This window comes from Helianthus annuus, chromosome 11, assembly GCF_002127325.2.
Source record: "Helianthus annuus cultivar XRQ/B chromosome 11, HanXRQr2.0-SUNRISE, whole genome shotgun sequence".
In the NCBI taxonomy this organism is placed as follows: Eukaryota; Viridiplantae; Streptophyta; class Magnoliopsida; order Asterales; family Asteraceae; genus Helianthus; species Helianthus annuus.
Genome location: NC_035443.2, coordinates 166,834,595 through 166,855,674, shown reverse-complemented (window position 1 = coordinate 166,855,674; position 21,080 = coordinate 166,834,595). Strand labels below are relative to the sequence as shown.

Sequence of the window (21,080 nt, the reverse complement as noted above, 5' to 3'; positions counted from 1 at the left end):
CCTAAATTTGAAACACTAGCATCACGAAAATCATCTCGGCCTGTAATTTGTTTAAACTTTTCAGCACGTCTCATCACGCTAGCCATGCACCATTTAATGTCCATTAATTCCATTTCTTCAGCATCGATTTGATCGTAATCCTCTTTTGTGAGCATTGGATTACCGATCTTTCCGGCAACAAAACTACTGTACGATTCCAATACCATTCCTAACAAAGACATCTGATTTTTTGCAATCTCTTCAGTGTAATCTTCATCATTTTCAATACTAAGCACAATATTGCACTGAAGCTTTTCCCATTCTTTGTTACAGAAACGTTTGGATCGAATGATGAAAATCTTGTGCTGCTCGATCCCTGAGATGACTTCTTTTCAGGAGAATCTTTAACGCTGAAAGCAGTTTCAATTTTTGGAGAATGATTTGCTGATCCAGAAACACCACCTTTGTAATACAAGTTGATATCCTGTTCTCCATCATAATTCTTCATTCTCGCAATCTTCCTTTGCTCCATCTCTTGAGCTTCCAGATGCTTTATGAAATCTCCCAGTGTCATCTTCTTATAATCTGTTTTGTTGGACCGCAACATCATCAGAAATGTTCCCCATGTTTCATATGGTAGTGCATCTGCAAGTTTTTCAATCAATTCGTCAGTATCTTTCTTAACTCCAAGCTTTGTCATGTTTCTCACCATATTACAATATCTATCAATTATCTGCTTGGTGTTTTCATTTTTTAAACCACGGAATAAGTCAAATTCCTTTTTCATGAGAGACATCTTATTCTTGAGCATATCATCACTTCCAATAAACTTTGCTTCCAATTCTGTCCAAATTGAATACGCAGTTCCATCGTGTTGAAGCAGTATCAAGATATCCTCTTTTATAGCTTGCTGAAGCAGACTCACCATGAGTTTCTCATCCCGATATTTCTTTTTGTCTGCCGCACTCATTTCTCTAAGTGTTAAAGGCTCACCATTTAAAACGTTGTTTTTTGTGGGTTTCACATATTGTTCCTCTGTGTGTTCCCACGCATCTAGGTGATAAGCCTCAACCCAATTTCCAAACCGTTCAGACCACACGTTATAATCATCAATATCCATGAGTTTAGGCGGTCTTTGAGACGTTCCGGTTTCATTGTCAATCAAAGCATTCTGAGTAATCGAGGTCAGGGTTGCAAAAGCGTTATAGAATTCAGTATCCATTGTTCACAACTTTCAAATTTAGACACACTATTCAAATAGGCGAACTGTCACAAAAGCGGATCTGTAATTGTTCCAAAAGCGAACCAAAACAAGTGTCTTAAAAGCGAACCCCTATATTGACACTTGGAGCGAACCAGGTAAACTGTCCAGATAAGCGAACCAAATGATTTGACAAATAGGCGGACCAAATGATTTGATCAGATAAGCGGATCAGTTGAATTGACCAGATAAGCGAACCAATGAGCGAACCAGGTATATTGAACCAATGAGCGAACAAGGTAAAATGGACCAATGAGCGGACCAGATAGTTTGTTTTGGAGTGAACCTTTTCCTTTCAAGCGAACCTGGTCCTTTTGAGCGAACCTGAGGTGTAATTAGGAGCAAACCTGGTCCTTTCGAGCGGACCTGATATGTAGTTTGGAGCGAACCGAGTTGCTGATGTCACTTTTTGCGCAAATCCGAATAAGCGAACCGATAAAAATCCTACTTTCTAGGTCGATTTTAGATCTGAAAACTTCAAGGATTTTACCAATTCATGATTCCGAGTGCAATGTGTGATTTTGAGCCGGTTTTATCGTGAAAATTTTTGAAAAAGAGAAGAAAGTGTAGAAAGATAGATGAAATCGAGCTAAAATGGCAAGAACTCCTCAACCTGGCTCTGATACCACTTGTAGGATCGCGTTCAGCTCTGTTTGAGTCGATCAGAGAAATTCCTATCCAAATCAAGAGGCGGAAACTAATGATTTGGTGCTATTCTAGCTGGATTCACTTTAATCTTGCTGTTGTATTGATATTGGATGCAATTACAATGTCTGACAGCACTTTGGCAGCATGCCGGAACAAAATACACCGTAACTATGTATTATAGGTTCGCTCAAGCATCCACTATATATAGACAAACTGGGTTCGCTTATACGGACAACCATATAAGCGAACCTACCATTAATCCATATAAGCGAACCTAACCACTACCAAATAAGCGAACCTGACATGAATATTGACCTATGAGCGAACCTAGACATAATCACATAAGCAAACCTATTACAATCTAGGATTTCTAGGTTATTGTGTCATGTCTGATCTGTCTAACTCTAAGACTCGATGAAAGACGTAGTCGACAGACGTAAGTGCACCAACAAAAGTATGTGACAAATAGTTTTTGTTATGAAAACACCATATCAGTTCAGCAATAATCAACAAGAAATCACACTAAATACATAAGAAAACTTACATAAGTCAAAAAACCGACCTATAAACTCAACCGTAAAATTATACCAACTAAACCTCACACCCAAATACCATTTGATTTTTCAAAAGATCAAATCTTTACAATATCCCAAATAATCTTTGTAATAATAATAACAGAGAATGAGCACCTGAATGAAACCCTAGAACCGTTGATGTGAAATGAGCAGTGGGTCTGCAGAAAGAGTGGCCATTGATGCAAGATCGGAGAGTAAAGAGCGGAGATGTGTTGTCGGCGATGAAGGTAGGGGCTGACGAAGTTGCAGGAGCGGAGGGGAGGTGTGTTGTTGGCGGTGAAGGCAGAGGTGGGAGAGATGATGTCGGGCAACCAGAGGTGGGGGAGGGGAGATGTGGTGGTCGGCTTAGAGGAGCAGTGCTAGGGTTCCAGTGTTTTGAAAGAGAAGAGGTTAGAAGATGGGAGTCCTTGTCTGCACGATAAAGAGGTTTAGAAGAGCTTTTTTTAATGAAATCACTTCCCAAAAACAAACACACTGCAGACTCAAACGTCTGCACGTGGTCTGCGTGAGGAAGACATAAGAGGTCTAGAAGTACTTTTCACAAAAAAACAAACACCCTCTAAAAACAGAAAAGTTATTATTCCTAATTATCTTCTAAACTATTTCGATATGGTAATCAACATGTTCATTAATCAACATGGTCTTTGCTAAGATTGTATTTGATACAATTTTGAGCATAAGAAACTTGGTGAGCAACTACAAGCAAATTACGATAAAGGACATATCTTTATTTCTGCATCTTCTATATTTCATATTCTATATATGCAAACAGTTTGCAAAGATGCATGCTATCGTCAAACCAATATATGTGGTAGCAATCCAGAAAATTACTCCTCTTTTTTCATCTTAATGGTGATCTCTTTGCGTGGTTTAACTGATTTGTGCTTGAAATATTTGGTAGTGATTCAACCCATGATCATGAACATGTTGAGAAACGCGAACATCTTCATTAATGTTTCTATACCGTGCAAGATTTTGAAACATTAAGTACAGAACTCGTCAAGTTTTGCGCCAAAAGACACCGCCTGCAAAATAGTACATAAATAAGCGACAAAACTTGTAAATTACTCTTAAAAGAATTAATTTGCTCCTCATAAAGAACTAATCAGGAGTACTCAATGTTGTAATTGTACAAAAAGATGATAATGAAAAGAGAATATCCAAATTAAATTCACCTAAAACCCTAACAAGGTCTCGAAACATCCCAAAACAAAGGGAAAATTGGAAAACAGAAAATATAGGCTCTAGATCTACCCCCTCAAGCTAATTGAATAGGCGTTCTAGGGTTTCTACACCAACAAGTCTTACAAAACTAGCGAGCCCTTTGCTTTTCAGGTTGAATCTAGCCTTAAACCCTAGAGAGAGGGGGATGTTGTATGGGCGGTGGTAGAACTCACTGGAATGGTGTGGTGTGGTGTGGTGTGGTGGAGATCGGCGCAGAGGGGGTGGCAGATAGATTAGATAGGCAGTGTTGGTGGCCAGAGTGGTGGCTCACCGAGAACTAGGGTTTCTCCAGCAAGTTTAATAAAATTTCACTGTAAAAGATATGTTCAAAGGTTGAGCTAAAAAGTATGCTTAAAGGTACAATCAAAAGTATGATCAGAAGTTCTCTAAAAACGTACAATCAAAAGCTCACGCAAAAAGTATGCTAAAAACTCACTCAAAAAGTATGTCTAAAAGCTCACTCAAAAAGTATGTTCAAAACCTCACCATAAAAGTATGCTCAAAAGCTCACTATATTAGTATGGTTAAAAGCTTAATAAGAAGTGGTGGTAAAGCATAGTATAAAATGATAGTATGCACAAATGATAAAGTATTCACGATATGGAGTAGTTAATCGTTCACATGTGAACCTTGCTCAGATTTTACTTATTTTCTGGGGTTAAGGTGGTGTTTGTTTTTTCAGATGCAAAAGGTCTGCAATCTGCGGACCACATCTGCAAATGTCTGCACGAGAAGAGGTGTACCAAATGTCTGCGGAGTGTAATAAAAAGAGTGTTTGTTTTTCCCTTTCTCTTCTCCCAAACCCCTTTCTCTTGACAACATCCCCAAGCTCATCATCGTCATCCTCTCTGTATTCTTCACAAAACCAATTCAATCATGACCCCCACCACCACATTTCATCAAATTAACAACAAACAACACCACTCCAAAATCTGTTATGAAATAAATTAAACAGAACAGACATTGTTATTTATTACTCACAAAATATCTTTCATGAAAAACTCTTTGGGTTTCTTAATTAATCCTTTACTGGACACACTATATCTATTTAAGAAAAACATATAAAAACAGTTGGTTAAAGATAATAAACAATTTTACATTCCATGGCTTCTCTTCGGTTATTTCTCAGTCCAATCTCACACTCATTATCATGCTTCAAAACCTGGTGTGTTTTCTATGAATATTGTACATGATTTTGCTCTATTGCTTTGTAGTTTTGTTGGTGATTGTCTGTGTTTTGAGATTAGGAGGAGAGGGGTGGAGAGAGGGTTAGAAGAGGTTGGAAGAGGTGGAAGACATTGGACCATGTCTGCGTGGGGAAGAGGACGCGCAAAGGTTTGAAGACATTTTTTAATGAAATGTCTTCTAAAAATCGAACGGTCTGCAGAGCTAAACGTCTGCGCGTGGTCTGTGCGACGCAGACATAAGAGGTTAGAAGAGTTTTTTCTTAAAAAACAAACACCCCCTAAGAGATGGTCAATACTGCAAGTTCATAGTATACATAGCTATGAGTTTCTATATTCTTCTTTACTTATTAGTGTTACGCAGTGTGCATACTTGATATATCATTCAAGCAAAAGTGTTATGTTTTAAAGTGTGTTATAGTTTTTAAAATTAAAACATTGTCACTTGATAAAGTATGCATGTTGCATTGTTAAAGGTTAAAGGAAGCATTTCGCGTCTAGAGTGACACGGGTGTCTAAAGTGTGACACCTGTGTCACTGTGACCGTCAAACAAATGCCAAACCAATGAAATTTTGTATTTCATACTTGGGAATTGTGAAAATATGTGTATCATTTGCACATATCAATTCTTGTTCGATTTCGGGCTTTAAGTCGCTTTCTGGAAGGTTATACACGATCTGATGCGTAAATATAACCAGTTTAATGCAACAAACACTCCGGAATAGTGACATAGGCTTAACATACCTTAAATAACCTTTACATAACTTAGAAATAAGTTTTGGATGGTTTGGTATGCCGAAATCAAGTTTATTCGCTTACAGGGACTATTTGCGTCAACTTGCAAAAGTCTGCCGTTTCGTAAGGCAACGTATAGTCCGGAACTTGATCATAAGTTAAACATACCATATATAACCTAAACATGGCTTAGAAATAAGCTTTGATAGGTTCGGTGTGTGAAAACATGCTTATATGATCTTACAGGGACTAAAAGTGTCAAAAACGGCGTAAGTTTGCATTTTCGCGCATATCTTACGTTCTGGACACATCTAGACATCCAAAATTTTTGTACACACTAAAATATTTTTGTTTTAGTGATCGCCATGCAAAAATTCCATTCGTCGCTTAATTTGGATCGTTTTCGCGTCCGTTCGAGTTTCGTCGTAAATAACCGAACAATGTGACCGTACGACCAAACGAACCGACATCCGAGATATTTTTGAGCATGTTTTGAGTCCCCTATGCTTTAACTTCATTTTAGAGCCTTGAAATGAGGTTAACGGGGTTTAAACGCATCGAAAAAGGCTTTAAACACGTGCAGGGACCATTTCTGTCAATTTTGAAACTTTGCTGAACCTGATACATGCTAGCGTAGCGCGAGCCCTAAGGCCTATGCCCTAGCGCTACGCGAGCGCCTCATCTGGGCAGAAAGTGTGTTTTCAGCATCTGTTTGCAAATTCAGGGGCTGTTTTGGTAAATTCTTGGTGTGTTGAGCAAGTTTAAGTGTTCTCCAAAGCTTTGCACCTGCTCCTAACACTTGTATGGATGAGATTTATTCCTTAATGGCTAAACAAAACACTTGTTGTGATCCTATGAACTTCCCTCAAGTATAAATAGCCAACACTTTCATTGTTTCATTTGCTCATTCCTCATTTCCTCTCTTCACATCTGCTTTGGAGCTCTCTCTCAAGCATTTGGGACTTGTCTTCTTTGTAGAAAAGATAGCAAGGACTATTGTGAGCCTTCTTTCATTCTTTTTCTTGCTTTTTCCTTATATAGTGCAGAAAGTCAAACAGTTTGGCCAACAGTTTGACTTTCGGTTTTGACCATCAATTGGTCAAGTCAAAGTTCAATTGAACTTTGACACGTGATTGTAATCACGATAGTTATAATCCTTCGCGATTATAACCGCTGATTACCACGTTATCTAGTTGTAGTGTCGAGTCAAAGTTTCGGTCAAAATGCGTTTTAGCACGCATTTTGCCTCGGAACTACTTTAGGGTATCAAAACACTTTGTTTTGATACCAAATCAGTAGGTTAGACATGTTTTGACATGTCTAACACGACACTATTAGTTTGTGCTTGTTTAGGGTCGTGAGGTAAGCGGTCTAAACCACCGCTTAGCCTTTCGAACCCGACCTGTTTGGTCGATCTTTAGGATCCGACCAAGCTTAGTTAGTGATCATAGTTGCATAGGGAATAACCACTGAGGTTATACCTTATGATCACATAGGATTGGTTAGTCATTTGCTTGTTAGCTTGTATGCCCATAGGAAATGACCAAAATGCCCTTTTGAAGCTAAAATCCGTATTTTTGCCTATGTGAACATATTTTTGACAAGTAATCTGATTTAGTAACATGTTTAGGGATAATTGGGCATGTAAGACTTGGCATAGCACATAGTTAACCATCCGAACATAGTTTTACGCTAACGACGCCTTATAGTAGCTTATGTTACCATAACGTGTCGAAACGGGTCAAAAGCACTTAGGTAGGCCTTTCAATCAGAATGTAGGGTCTATTAAATCATACCATATGAGTTCAATTACTCATTTGATTTATAGAACCTCATTCTATCCTATCTCCCGATTTAGGTCCGGTTATTTACATAGTTACCTATATAGGGTGCCGTTTGATTCCCTGATCACTCTAGCTTTGCTTGGTTGTTGTTCAAGACTTCTAAGCACCCTCAGGTGAGTACATAGTCCCCTCTTTTACTGTTTTCAAACTGTTTTGGGGTGGAACACATGTGCCTACTTGATACTTTCATGTTTCCCATGTTTTTATATCATATACTTACTATGTTCAATAGTACATTATTAGTACACGATTTCATTGTGTTTTGCTATGTATTTTCACGTAACATGCTAGCACATTGATTTCCATATACTACATTATGTCGCATATGCTCATCCAGCATATGGACACATTGTTTTACATTTTGAACCGTTGTAACCATATGATCATTTGAACCGTTGTAACCATTTGATCATATGAACCGTTGGTAACCATTTGACTATGTGAACCGTTAGTGACTATTTGACTATGTGAACCGTTTGTAACCGTTGATTGACACGAACTATTTGAATCTGTTTGAACCGTTGGGTTAGGGAAGTGATTAGGTAACGGGGCGGGTATAATGTGTTAAAAGCATGGTGGATACGCCGCTGGTACTTCCTATATATAAGTGCTTTTAATACATTATATATCGTTGCGTTATCTAGATCACTTGGGCAATGGTAAACAAAACAAAGTTGTAATACAAGGTTTTCCAACAATATATTATACTATTCGAGTTTTATTCCATAAACGATTTACAAATCTGGATTTAATTAAACAAATGTTTTGGGGTTAAGAATCATGGCTACGAGATTTTTTTTATAAAATATAACCAATTTGATTTGAGTTGGTTATTTGTGTCGCAATACTATACTTTTCAAAACAAGGTTTTTAAATAAGTATTGCAATATGTAAAACGAGCCATGAAACTGAAACTCATACAAAACCTATGTACTCGCCGGCATTTTTATGCTGACGTACCTATTTTCACATGTGTTTCAGGTACAATAGTTGATGATGCTTGATTGATGATATTGGTGTATTCTCACATAGGAATGGACAAGGCCTTAGCGACTTTAAAACTTGGAAGATAATAGTTGTATTTATCTAATTTGTATCAAAACATTTAGTTCAATAATTCAATAAAACGAAACTATTTATTCCATGGTTGTGAAACAATGATTCTGTTACAACACTCCCCGACGTTTCCGCCACGTTTTGTTGTTTTACGTGGTCGGGGTGTGACAGAAAAGTTGGTATCAGAGCCAATGGTTATAGGGAATTAGGTTATTAGTAATGCTTTGACCTAGACTATAACCTTCCTAGGACCCTAACGCGAGTTTACTTGCGTTTAGTCGTAAAACAATACTGTCACCTATCCTTAGGTGATAACCACAACGAGAACACAATAACGAATCCGCTTCGAAAATTAATCATCTGTTCTTGGATGATTGATTACTAGGTTTTGAACCTTCTGTTATAAGGTTTTGAACCCTTTGTTATAAGGTTTCGAACCCTTTAAGTTTTCAAAATCTCGTCAAAGTTTGGGGTCTAAATAATGTGAACACGTGCGAACTGGAAGAGTGAATGCCTGTACCCTGAGTTTTCTGTCTAAGGCTAGAGTGTTCGTACAAATCCGCAGTATCGGACCAGTCACTCTTACCTGGGAACTCTTGGGGTGAGTGTCCACTTATAGGCGAGCATGTCTTCGCGATACATTATATTGACCCGCTTACTTTGATTAGTCATTGTCTCATTTGTTTGCCTTTGGTAACAAACAAATGGTCACAATCTTCATGCGTTGTCATTCTCTTTTGACTATCTTTCGCTTGTTCCCTCCTATGCCTTCCATATTCTTCAAGATGCCTCTTCATCGCAACAACACACGAATGTCCGAACCAGGTGCTGCAGTTACCCAGCAAATAGGCGTCGTACTCCAGAGGACCGTTGTTTTAGCTATCACCATGACTCGCCTCAGGGATGAAACCGTATAAGGGAGCTGCTCCTTGGTGAAATCAATGTAGCCGTCATCATCCGAATCAAATACCTTGTTTCAAGTGTACCCACGGTGGACGATGGGGACATTTGATTAACAGGTGCCGCTTTGCAATCCAAAGCAAAGCTGTTATAAACCCTGCTGTTGTTCAAATCTTCAAATCCTGCTTCATATGTCGCCTTGGCATATCTAGCGCCTCAACCTCATGAACTTTCTACCTTGTGTATCGACTTAAAGCACGCCTAGTGCTAGGTGTCGGAACACCTCTCGTTACACAAAATTCCAAATTCCAAAATAGGATCTTTCTATCCTCATAATTAGATCCTTGTGGATGGGTATCGTTCATCGGAGCCCTTAATTGAATTCTTTGTATGATTCAATACGTACATTACAATTCAATAAGGACAAAGCCGAATTCCTATTAAGATTTTCCTATCTTCATAGATAGATTCTTGAAAATGATTAAAGTGCCAAATGAAATCCACGGATTGGATTCCTGGTATGCTTTAAGTATCCGCGTTCAAAGATAACAATTTAAAGGCCAAATTAAACAATTATGTGATTATATGATTATGTTCTCCCTTTTATGTTTTTGTGATCCAATTTTGTTATCCAAATCCTCGTAGAATCTTCCATATCTTTGTATAAGGGATTCATAGTAGGATATCCAAAGGTACTATCTTAAATCCTTAATGGACTTCTACGTTGGAGTTGAGTCCCTTGGGTTATGAAGTACTATTCCATAATTAGACCCCTTTAGTGGTCTAGTTAAACAGATTGATCCAAAATTCTGGTTAGGAATATCATGTGATGATATAGCTGAAAAGACTCCTTGAGTGGTCTAATTAAAGAGATCTTTTGTTGATCTAATTAAAAGGTCCCTATGATAGTCTAGCCACACTCATCACAGGTTTGATTTTTCTTCCCCTACACATTATGAAATGAACTGTGCAGACTGTGCAAGGAATTACGTAATTATGGAGGCCTACATAATTATGGAATTTAGTGCACAGAAACCACAGCGAGTTTTGTCATCCGTCTAGAGTGAACCCTGTTCATTTCCAATTCTGAAGAAGCAACCATTGAGAAAAATGAACTAGCTATTCATTTTTCACTTCTGAAAGAATATCCGTTGATGGAAATGAATATCCGTTTGTTTAATCCTTCATTTCCGTTCTGATGAAGAAACCGTTGAGAAAAATGAACTAGCTATTCATTTTTCACTTCTGAAAGAATATCCGTTGATGGAAATGACTATCCGTTTGTTTAATCCTTCATTTCCGTTCTGATGAAGAATCCGTTGAAGAAAATGGATCAACCATTCATTTTCGCTTCTGAAGAATATCCGTTGATGGAAATGAATATCCGTTTGTTTAATCCTTCATTTCCGTTCTGATGAAGAATCCGTTGAGGAAAATGGATCATCCATTCATTTTCGCTTCTGAAGAATATCCGTTGAAGGAAATGAATATCTGTTTGAATATCCTTTTCATTTCTGTTCTGATGAAGAATCCGTTGAGGAAAATGGATCATCCATTCATTTTCGCTTCTGAAGAATATCCGTTGAAGGAAATGAATATCCATTTGAATATCCTTTTCATTTCTGAATCTGAGGAAGCATCTGTTGAAAATGGATCATCCATTCATTTTCGCTTCTGAAGAATATCCGTTGAAGGAAATGAATATCCGTCTGATTATCCTTTTCATTTCCGTTTCTGAGGAAACATCTGTTGAAAATGACTCTGTCTGTTCATTTTCGTTTCTGAAGAATGTCTGTTAAGGAAATGATAGGATTATGCTTTGCATATCTCTAGTGGTTATTTGACACAAAGTCACAGACAGACTCCTACGAATAAATTTCGGGACGAAATTTCCTAAAGTAGGGGAGACTGTGACACCTGTGTCACTGTGACCGTCAAACAAATGCCAAACCAATGAAATTTTGTATTTCATACTTGGGAATTGTGAAAATATGTGTATCATTTGCACATATCAATTCTTGTTCGATTTCGGGCTTTAAGTCGCTTTCTGGAAGGTTATACACGATCTGATGCGTAAATATAACCAGTTTAATGCAACAAACACTCCGGAATAGTGACATAGGCTTAACATACCTTAAATAACCTTTACATAACTTAGAAATAAGTTTTGGATGGTTTGGTATGCCGAAATCAAGTTTATTCGCTTACAGGGACTATTTGCGTCAACTTGCAAAAGTCTGCCGTTTCGTAAGGCAACGTATAGTCCGGAACTTGATCATAAGTTAAACATACCATATATAACCTAAACATGGCTTAGAAATAAGCTTTGATAGGTTCGGTGTGTGAAAACATGCTTATATGATCTTACAGGGACTAAAAGTGTCAAAAACGGCGTAAGTTTGCATTTTCGCGCATATCTTACGTTCTGGACACATCTAGACATCCAAAATTTTTGTACACACTAAAATATTTTTGTTTTAGTGATCGCCATGCAAAAATTCCATTCGTCGCTTAATTTGGATCGTTTTCGCGTCCGTTCGAGTTTCGTCGTAAATAACCGAACAATGTGACCGTACGACCAAACGAACCGACATCCGAGATATTTTTGAGCATGTTTTGAGTCCCCTATGCTTTAACTTCATTTTAGAGCCTTGAAATGAGGTTAACGGGGTTTAAACGCATCGAAAAAGGCTTTAAACACGTGCAGGGACCATTTCTGTCAATTTTGAAACTTTGCTGAACCTGATACATGCTAGCGTAGCGCGAGCCCTAAGGCCTATGCCCTAGCGCTACGCGAGCGCCTCATCTGGGCAGAAAGTGTGTTTTCAGCATCTGTTTGCAAATTCAGGGGCTGTTTTGGTAAATTCTTGGTGTGTTGAGCAAGTTTAAGTGTTCTCCAAAGCTTTGCACCTGCTCCTAACACTTGTATGGATGAGATTTATTCCTTAATGGCTAAACAAAACACTTGTTGTGATCCTATGAACTTCCCTCAAGTATAAATAGCCAACACTTTCATTGTTTCATTTGCTCATTCCTCATTTCCTCTCTTCACATCTGCTTTGGAGCTCTCTCTCAAGCATTTGGGACTTGTCTTCTTTGTAGAAAAGATAGCAAGGACTATTGTGAGCCTTCTTTCATTCTTTTTCTTGCTTTTTCCTTATATAGTGCAGAAAGTCAAACAGTTTGGCCAACAGTTTGACTTTCGGTTTTGACCATCAATTGGTCAAGTCAAAGTTCAATTGAACTTTGACACGTGATTGTAATCACGATAGTTATAATCCTTCGCGATTATAACCGCTGATTACCACGTTATCTAGTTGTAGTGTCGAGTCAAAGTTTCGGTCAAAATGCGTTTTAGCACGCATTTTGCCTCGGAACTACTTTAGGGTATCAAAACACTTTGTTTTGATACCAAATCAGTAGGTTAGACATGTTTTGACATGTCTAACACGACACTATTAGTTTGTGCTTGTTTAGGGTCGTGAGGTAAGCGGTCTAAACCACCGCTTAGCCTTTCGAACCCGACCCGTTTGGTCGATCTTTAGGATCCGACCAAGCTTAGTTAGTGATCATAGTTGCATAGGGAATAACCACTGAGGTTATACCTTATGATCACATAGGATTGGTTAGTCATTTGCTTGTTAGCTTGTATGCCCATAGGAAATGACCAAAATGCCCTTTTGAAGCTAAAATCCGTATTTTTGCCTATGTGAACATATTTTTGACAAGTAATCTGATTTAGTAACATGTTTAGGGATAATTGGGCATGTAAGACTTGGCATAGCACATAGTTAACCATCCGAACATAGTTTTACGCTAACGACGCCTTATAGTAGCTTATGTTACCATAACGTGTCGAAACGGGTCAAAAGCACTTAGGTAGGCCTTTCAATCAGAATGTAGGGTCTATTAAATCATACCATATGAGTTCAATTACTCATTTGATTTATAGAACCTCATTCTATCCTATCTCCCGATTTAGGTCCGGTTATTTACATAGTTACCTATATAGGGTGCCGTTTGATTCCCTGATCACTCTAGCTTTGCTTGGTTGTTGTTCAAGACTTCTAAGCACCCTCAGGTGAGTACATAGTCCCCTCTTTTACTGTTTTCAAACTGTTTTGGGGTGGAACACATGTGCCTACTTGATACTTTCATGTTTCCCATGTTTTTATATCATATACTTACTATGTTCAATAGTACATTATTAGTACACGATTTCATTGTGTTTTGCTATGTATTTTCACGTAACATGCTAGCACATTGATTTCCATATACTACATTATGTCGCATATGCTCATCCAGCATATGGACACATTGTTTTACATTTTGAACCGTTGTAACCATATGATCATTTGAACCGTTGTAACCATTTGATCATATGAACCGTTGGTAACCATTTGACTATGTGAACCGTTAGTGACTATTTGACTATGTGAACCGTTTGTAACCGTTGATTGACACGAACTATTTGAATCTGTTTGAACCGTTGGGTTAGGGAAGTGATTAGGTAACGGGGCGGGTATAATGTGTTAAAAGCATGGTGGATACGCCGCTGGTACTTCCTATATATAAGTGCTTTTAATACATTATATATCGTTGCGTTATCTAGATCACTTGGGCAATGGTAAACAAAACAAAGTTGTAATACAAGGTTTTCCAACAATATATTATACTATTCGAGTTTTATTCCATAAACGATTTACAAATCTGGATTTAATTAAACAAATGTTTTGGGGTTAAGAATCATGGCTACGAGATTTTTTTTATAAAATATAACCAATTTGATTTGAGTTGGTTATTTGTGTCGCAATACTATACTTTTCAAAACAAGGTTTTTAAATAAGTATTGCAATATGTAAAACGAGCCATGAAACTGAAACTCATACAAAACCTATGTACTCGCCGGCATTTTTATGCTGACGTACCTATTTTCACATGTGTTTCAGGTACAATAGTTGATGATGCTTGATTGATGATATTGGTGTATTCTCACATAGGAATGGACAAGGCCTTAGCGACTTTAAAACTTGGAAGATAATAGTTGTATTTATCTAATTTGTATCAAAACATTTAGTTCAATAATTCAATAAAACGAAACTATTTATTCCATGGTTGTGAAACAATGATTCTGTTACAACACTCCCCGACGTTTCCGCCACGTTTTGTTGTTTTACGTGGTCGGGGTGTGACATAAAGTAACACCGAAGCCTCAATGGTGTCTAAAATAACGTTTTGGTCATACAATTGTCTAACAGTAACGTTGGTGTCTAACACCGTCACCCAGGAAAAAGGGGCACTCTACGACCTCTCTGAGATATATGGTTTATCCGAGAAAGGTACGAAGTTGGACTAATTTGGGAACATTGGGCAATTTACTTTATACCTAAAATTCCGTCTGGTTTTTGGTTCCTAGTCTGATTTTATTAGTAGCCGTGATTACGGCTATAGTATTGACTATGCATAGGACTACTAAGGTGAAAAGATAGGATGTATTCCTACGAAATGCTATTGATTCTAGGAGGACTATAATGGGGGGATGACAGATCTACTAAAGGAAAGTAGCTTGATATTGGTTCGAATCCAATTCGTGAGATGGCCATCTTGGTCATATAGATGTCTTGACACACTTCTTTTCTTTTCTCATTTTCGAATGACTATCCCACTCCAGTTTTGGTGTAACTTTAAGCGTGGACCCGCTGTTCGATGTATTAGTAGAACCCCTGGGATACGACGCCTGCTCCTTGAGTATCATGGGATTGAATACCCCGACCTCCCAGAGGCTCCTGAGAAAGCTATTTCAGCTTGTGGCTTGCAAGTTCTTGTACAACTACTTATAGTATAATATGCATGTTATAGTCTGCTAAAGCATAAAGTTACTGTTGGTGCATATGTCTGCCGACTTCGTATTGTATCGAGCCTTGTATTAGAATAGATAGATCAGGGCACGTAGTACGAGAAAAATGTCAAATATGTGTTGAAGGGGTATTTCGCATGAAATGACAAATTGTCATTTCGCACGAAATCACTTAGCCATTTCGCACGAAATGACTATTTCGTGTGAAGTTGTTTTCGTGTGAGTGGTTTCGTGCGAAATCACTATTTCGCTTGAGCACTTTCGTGCGAAATCACCCAGCCTATAAATACTAGGTGTGCCTTGTCATTTGTAACTTTCCGGTTTCAGTGTCGAACTGCTGCCGAAGTGTCTACTCGCGGTAAATCTTTGTCAAATCAATCATTAAGACATTTAAAGTGAATTGCAAGCTGAATCAACTCGATACGTTTGTTTCCGCCTCTCGTATTAAGCAAAAAATCTTCTGATCGACTTGTTTGGGTCTGAAAACGATCCTACAAGTGGTATCAGAGCTCAGGAAGAAGAGTTCTTACGGATTCAGCTCAAAATTCTGTCTTCTACACCTTCTTTTCAAAATTAAACAAGTTTTCACAGTTAAAATGACTTGAATTTCTCACATTATATGCGAAATAGTGTTTTAACAAAGCCTTGAAAGTATTGGACCTAAAATCAGCTTAAAACTTGATCAAATTTGACAAAAACAGTTCAAGATGATGACATCAGCAGTATTTCGCACGAATTGAGGATTTGATTTCCCATGAAAGCACTCTGTAGCATTCATTTCGTACGAAATAACCAGTTCATTTCGTAACGAAATAGCCTGTTTGATTCTCTTTTCGCACGGAAGTGCTATTTCGTTTGAAATTTCACATCATAATCTCATTTCGTACGAAACAACATTCTTATTTCGTATGAAATCAGTGATTCCGTACGAAATCATTTCTATTTCGCACCAAGTTGGCATTTCGTTTGACAATTTCGCACGAAATCAGTCATTTCGTGTGAAATTTCCTATTTCGTGTTGTTGGTACATAAATGTCTGTTAACTTTGTCTTGTACCGAGTCATGTGTCTAGATAGGATAAACTAGTGTTCAGCAGGTCGAAAAACAGGTTTTTAATAATAATGGGTAATTTCGCACGAAATAGCGAAATGCTATTTTGCACGAAATAACACTTGGTTATTTCGTACGAAATTAGCATTGCCTATTTCGTACGAAATAACATGCCTATAAATACCCAACCTGCTGATTCATTTGTAACGGTCTTGATTTCAGAGCCGAGGTGCTGCCAGTTTGTCAAACGACCAAGATTGCTTTGAAATCAATAATAAAAGGATAATTAAGAGGAATTAAGTTGTTTCACGTCTATATCACTGATTTCGCCTTTGATATAGATCATAAACTCTTCTGATTGACTCGTTCGGGTCACATGACGATCCAACAAGTGGTTTCAGAGCTCAGGAAGAAGAGTTTATACCAATTCAGCTTGTTTTCATCACTTCTACTCATTCTTTTCAAAATTAAACGAGATTTAACGGACAAAATGGATTGAATTTCACATATATCACGTAAAACACTGTTTTAATCAATCATTGAAAGAATTGGACCAAAATTCGATCAAAAACCGGATCAATTTGACAAAGTGGTGGCCGAAATGATGATGTCATCATTATTTCGCACGAAATAGTCAGCTTGTATTTCGCACGAAATCAACCTTGAGTGTCTTATTTCGTACGAAATCATAGTATTTCGCACGGAATCAGCATATTGTTCCTTATTTCGTACGAAATCAAGTTTGTAAACCTTATTTCCCATGAAATTAGATCGTATTTCGCACGAAATCATCTTGGAACCTTATTTCGTACGAAAATAACCTCTATTTCGTACGAAATACATCTATTTCGCACCAAACTTGTTATTTCGAACGAAAAAGGTATTTCGTGTGAAACGTATTTTGTGTGAAGAAGTATTTCGTGTGAAAGCTTATTTCGCTTGAAATCTGATTTTGTTTGAAACTGTTTTTTGTTAAAATTCAAAAAATTTTCTAAGTGTTTGTTGATTGTTTCAGATACTTGAAGATGGACGAGTTTATGAATCCATTCAGTGACATTTTTGCTTTCACAGGAAACACCGGAGATGATACATCAAACAACACAAATGAAAATGCTTCGAGTGCAAAGAAAACTCTTTCTAATGCTTTGAATGTGGAGAGTGCATATGGCACATACAATAAACCTCCCAAATTGATGGCGATTGAAGAATATAATAGATGGGCTAAAAGGTTTGAAGAGTGGCTAAAATCGTTTGCATATCCAAGCTGGAAGAGCATGAAGAATGGTTTCAATATGGGAAGATCAGATTATGAAAATATAGTAGATACTGATGATGTAGAAAGTTTTGTTGCTGAACAAAAGTGCATTGCATTGTTTCATCAGTCAGTGAGAGACGACATAATATCGTTGATTGAGTACAAAATTTCGAAAGATCTATGGGAGAAACTGAGAGTGAAATGTGTAGGTAGTGCTGAGATAGTCAAAAACAAAAAGAAGTTGTTAAGAAAAGAATTTGATTTGTTTGGATGTTTGAAAAACAAATCTGTATCTAGGATGATTGAAAGATTCGGGCATTTGAAGAAGGAGCTCGCAAGACACGGAATCATTTATTCTCAAGAAGAATTGGTTGACAAACTATTTGACTCGTTGCTGGATGAGAAAGACTGGCAATACTTTGCCTTAATGCTGAAGAACACGATAAAGTTGGAGGATCGGACGGTTGATTTGTTAATTGAAAGATTCGAGAGTCATGAGCTGGAGATCAAGAAATCATATAAAGCCAAACATTTCCTCATATCAGCAGAATGTTGATCTGTATTACCGAGAAAGTATGATCCCGAAGTGTCTCCTAATACAGCTTTCTCAGCAGAAAGTTCTAACACGTTAAATCAAGAAAGTTCAAGCAGTGGTTTCCATGGTGGTTCATCGTCAACTACTTCAAGTCAATCAGTTCCGAAGAATCTGTTCCAATGTAACATTGCTGTGGATCTAAAGAATGCTCAAAATTTTAGTGAGGAATCCACAAAGCAGCAAATGGTGTTTTTTAGCGTCTATTCTAGAATCATACGAAAGCCTTGTGGCGGGCAAGATTGGAAACACTAACCTCACCAAGGAGGACTATGATCAGATCGACCCAGAAGAAATGGAGTTGCTAGATATCTAGTGGTGTATGGCTAGTGCAGTTAGACGAGCACAAAGGTTCATGGAGATTACATGCAGACATTCAATTGGCGGACCTTCCACAAAACTTGGTTTTGATAAATTAGAGGTCACGTGCTTCAGATATAAACAAAAGGGACATTTCAAACGTGAATGTCGAAACGCACCTGCTGATGATACTGCAAATCCATTCCGTGAAGATTACTACAAAAGAGCAATCTATCATCAGAACAAATCAGAACCGCCCAGAATGAAGCAGCTAGAAGATACCCCCAAAGAAAAATCAAGAGCACTTGCTGTTATTCATGATGACGAAGGTTTCGATTGGAGTGAACTGCTACCAGAAGAGGATGCAGTGGGCTATGCGTTTGTGACAAAAATTGTTCCTTTCAAAGACAACAGAACAGAAGAAGTAAAATTCGTCAACAGAAGGATGCAAGCCCAATTCAGGATAAGCAGAATCTATCATACATACAAAGAAGATAAAAAGGCGAAGATATGGGAAGCTAATAGAGAATGTTACCTTGATCCCAAAGGAAACATTGTTGATCCAGATTCTATTAGTGTTGAAGCTCTCATCCAGTAAATTGCTGAAGAAGAAGAAGAAGCAAATCAGAGATTGTGGTGGGGAGGAGGAGAAGCTGAAGAAAAAGAAAAAGAAAGGGAGAAAGAGCCGTAGTCAAAGAAAGTTGATGACGGGATAATTGATAAGTCAAAAGAATTCACAGCTGAAAATTTGAAGAAGATGGCTGACAAAGTACTTGCTACAAAAGAGCTAGAGGTAGTTTCTGGTTCTGAAAATGAGTGTAAAAGCAAGGTCGGTCAAAATGATGCAATCAATGAGTCAGGTAAGAAAGCGAAAACTGAGAGCGACTGCAAAAATAGTATGAAAAACTGCAAGGTTTGTAGTACACTTACTTACCTCAGCAGTAAAAAGACCGAAGAAGTGACAAAAAGGGTCAGAGATGTTGAAGATCAGATCTTAAACCATGACAAAATGTTAAAAGCTTCGAATGATAGATTAAAAGAACTAACTGAGAAAATTGAAAATGATAAAAATGACATAGAAAGAATTAGGAAAGAAAATGAAAAGCTAATTCATGAAAATCGTCAACTCTTAGAAATTTTGAGAAGCTAAAACAAATGGTAAAAGATTCTGATGAAGGAAATGGTAAAACAACCAAAGAAAATCTTCAACTGACCGGTGTTCTTAGGGTAAAAGAAGAGCAAATCAACCAACAACTGGATGAGATTGCTAAGTTGAAGATTCAGTTTCAAGAAGCTAAAATTGAAAATGAACGCATTCAGTTGAAACTGAACAGTTGCAACTCCGCAAGTTTTGTTCTTCAACATATCGTTCCTAAACCAATCGGGAAGAACAAAGTAGGCGAAGATGTATACTCGGATGGAACTGGGGTTGGGTATCATCAGGTTCCACCACCAATCTTAAACAATTTTCAAAGAAAAAATCCGAGCTGGTTATTGATGAAGAAGAAAATGAAGTTAAGCTTCCAGACACGATTGATGTCACATTCACTTCACCTTCCGATAAAGATAGTGTCCAATCTGAAGTTGTGAAAAGCATGGTTGAGAATGTTTTAAAGTCTGAAAGTGACACTACTGAGGATGATGAATGCTTTTTGGACAAATACATTCTAAAGTCAAAATCCAAAAACAACTTAAGTGAAGAACCTAATCTTGTGATGTACAAGATGGCAGGATCTGATAAGTTGTATTCGGATCGTGATTTTCCTTTAGAGAATGTGAATGTTGGCAAATTGAGAAATGTGTTCAAGTTGGTCGAAATCGATGTGTTTGAAATTGAAGCTTTGAAACATTCTGAAAGACAATTGAACTTTGAAAAAGATAAATCTTACTATAAAAAACCTGTTGTACCTCCGCGTTTTCATAACAACAACCAAAACAAATGGTCGGGTGGTTATCAAGGTGGTAAGAATTATCAAAGAAAGAATTTTCAAAACAAGAAATTTGTCGAGAAAAAGGTTTTTGTGAAAAGTTCAAGTTCAAGTTCACTCTCTGAACAAGAATCTGAAATTTTCTCAAAATCAAACAAAGAATTCTTTGAGAAGAAGGCCTCACAGCCTCAGATCGAAGGCACAAGTCGGGTAGTTGATACTCGCACATGTTTCAAGTGTAACAAAGTTGGACACATTGCACGAAAGTGCACCAACACAAAACCTAAGTCTGAAGCTGTTGAGAGTCAGAAAAAGAAAGTTGATGCAAAAGGAAAAGCTCCAATGATTGTTGAGAAGAAAGTTTTGAAAAATGAAAACATCAAAGTCAAAACTGAACCTGTAAAGAATGTGGTAACTAAAAATGACAAATTTTACAAAAAGGTTGCGTCATCTCAACAAGCTTGGAAGCCAAAATCTGAAGAAAAGAAAACAAGTTCTCTAAAACCAAAGGTGTCTCAGACTGCAAAATCATCATCTTCAACCAAAAAGATGTATGTACCTTTGGATTTTTATGAGCAACTTGAGAAACAAAAATCAACTTCTGAAAAGAAGTATGTGGTAAAAAAAGGCCAATCATCTGGTCAACCTCCGAAAAAGGATTTCTTTCTATATAAAGAAGTTGAGATTGGGT

At 37.5% G+C, this 21,080-nt stretch overlaps 1 long non-coding RNA gene across 1 annotated transcript; it reads right to left on the bottom strand.

The window, feature by feature from the left end:
- Positions 1–2,890: 2,890 nt before the first annotated feature.
- On the bottom strand, positions 2,891–4,037 carry LOC110887289. The gene is made up of 2 exons (XR_002563209.2): positions 3,639–4,037; positions 2,891–3,488 (listed from the first exon to the last, which is right to left on the bottom strand). It is a non-coding gene; the product is annotated as an uncharacterized LOC110887289 (long non-coding RNA).
- Between the last annotated feature and the right edge of the window lie 17,043 nt (positions 4,038–21,080).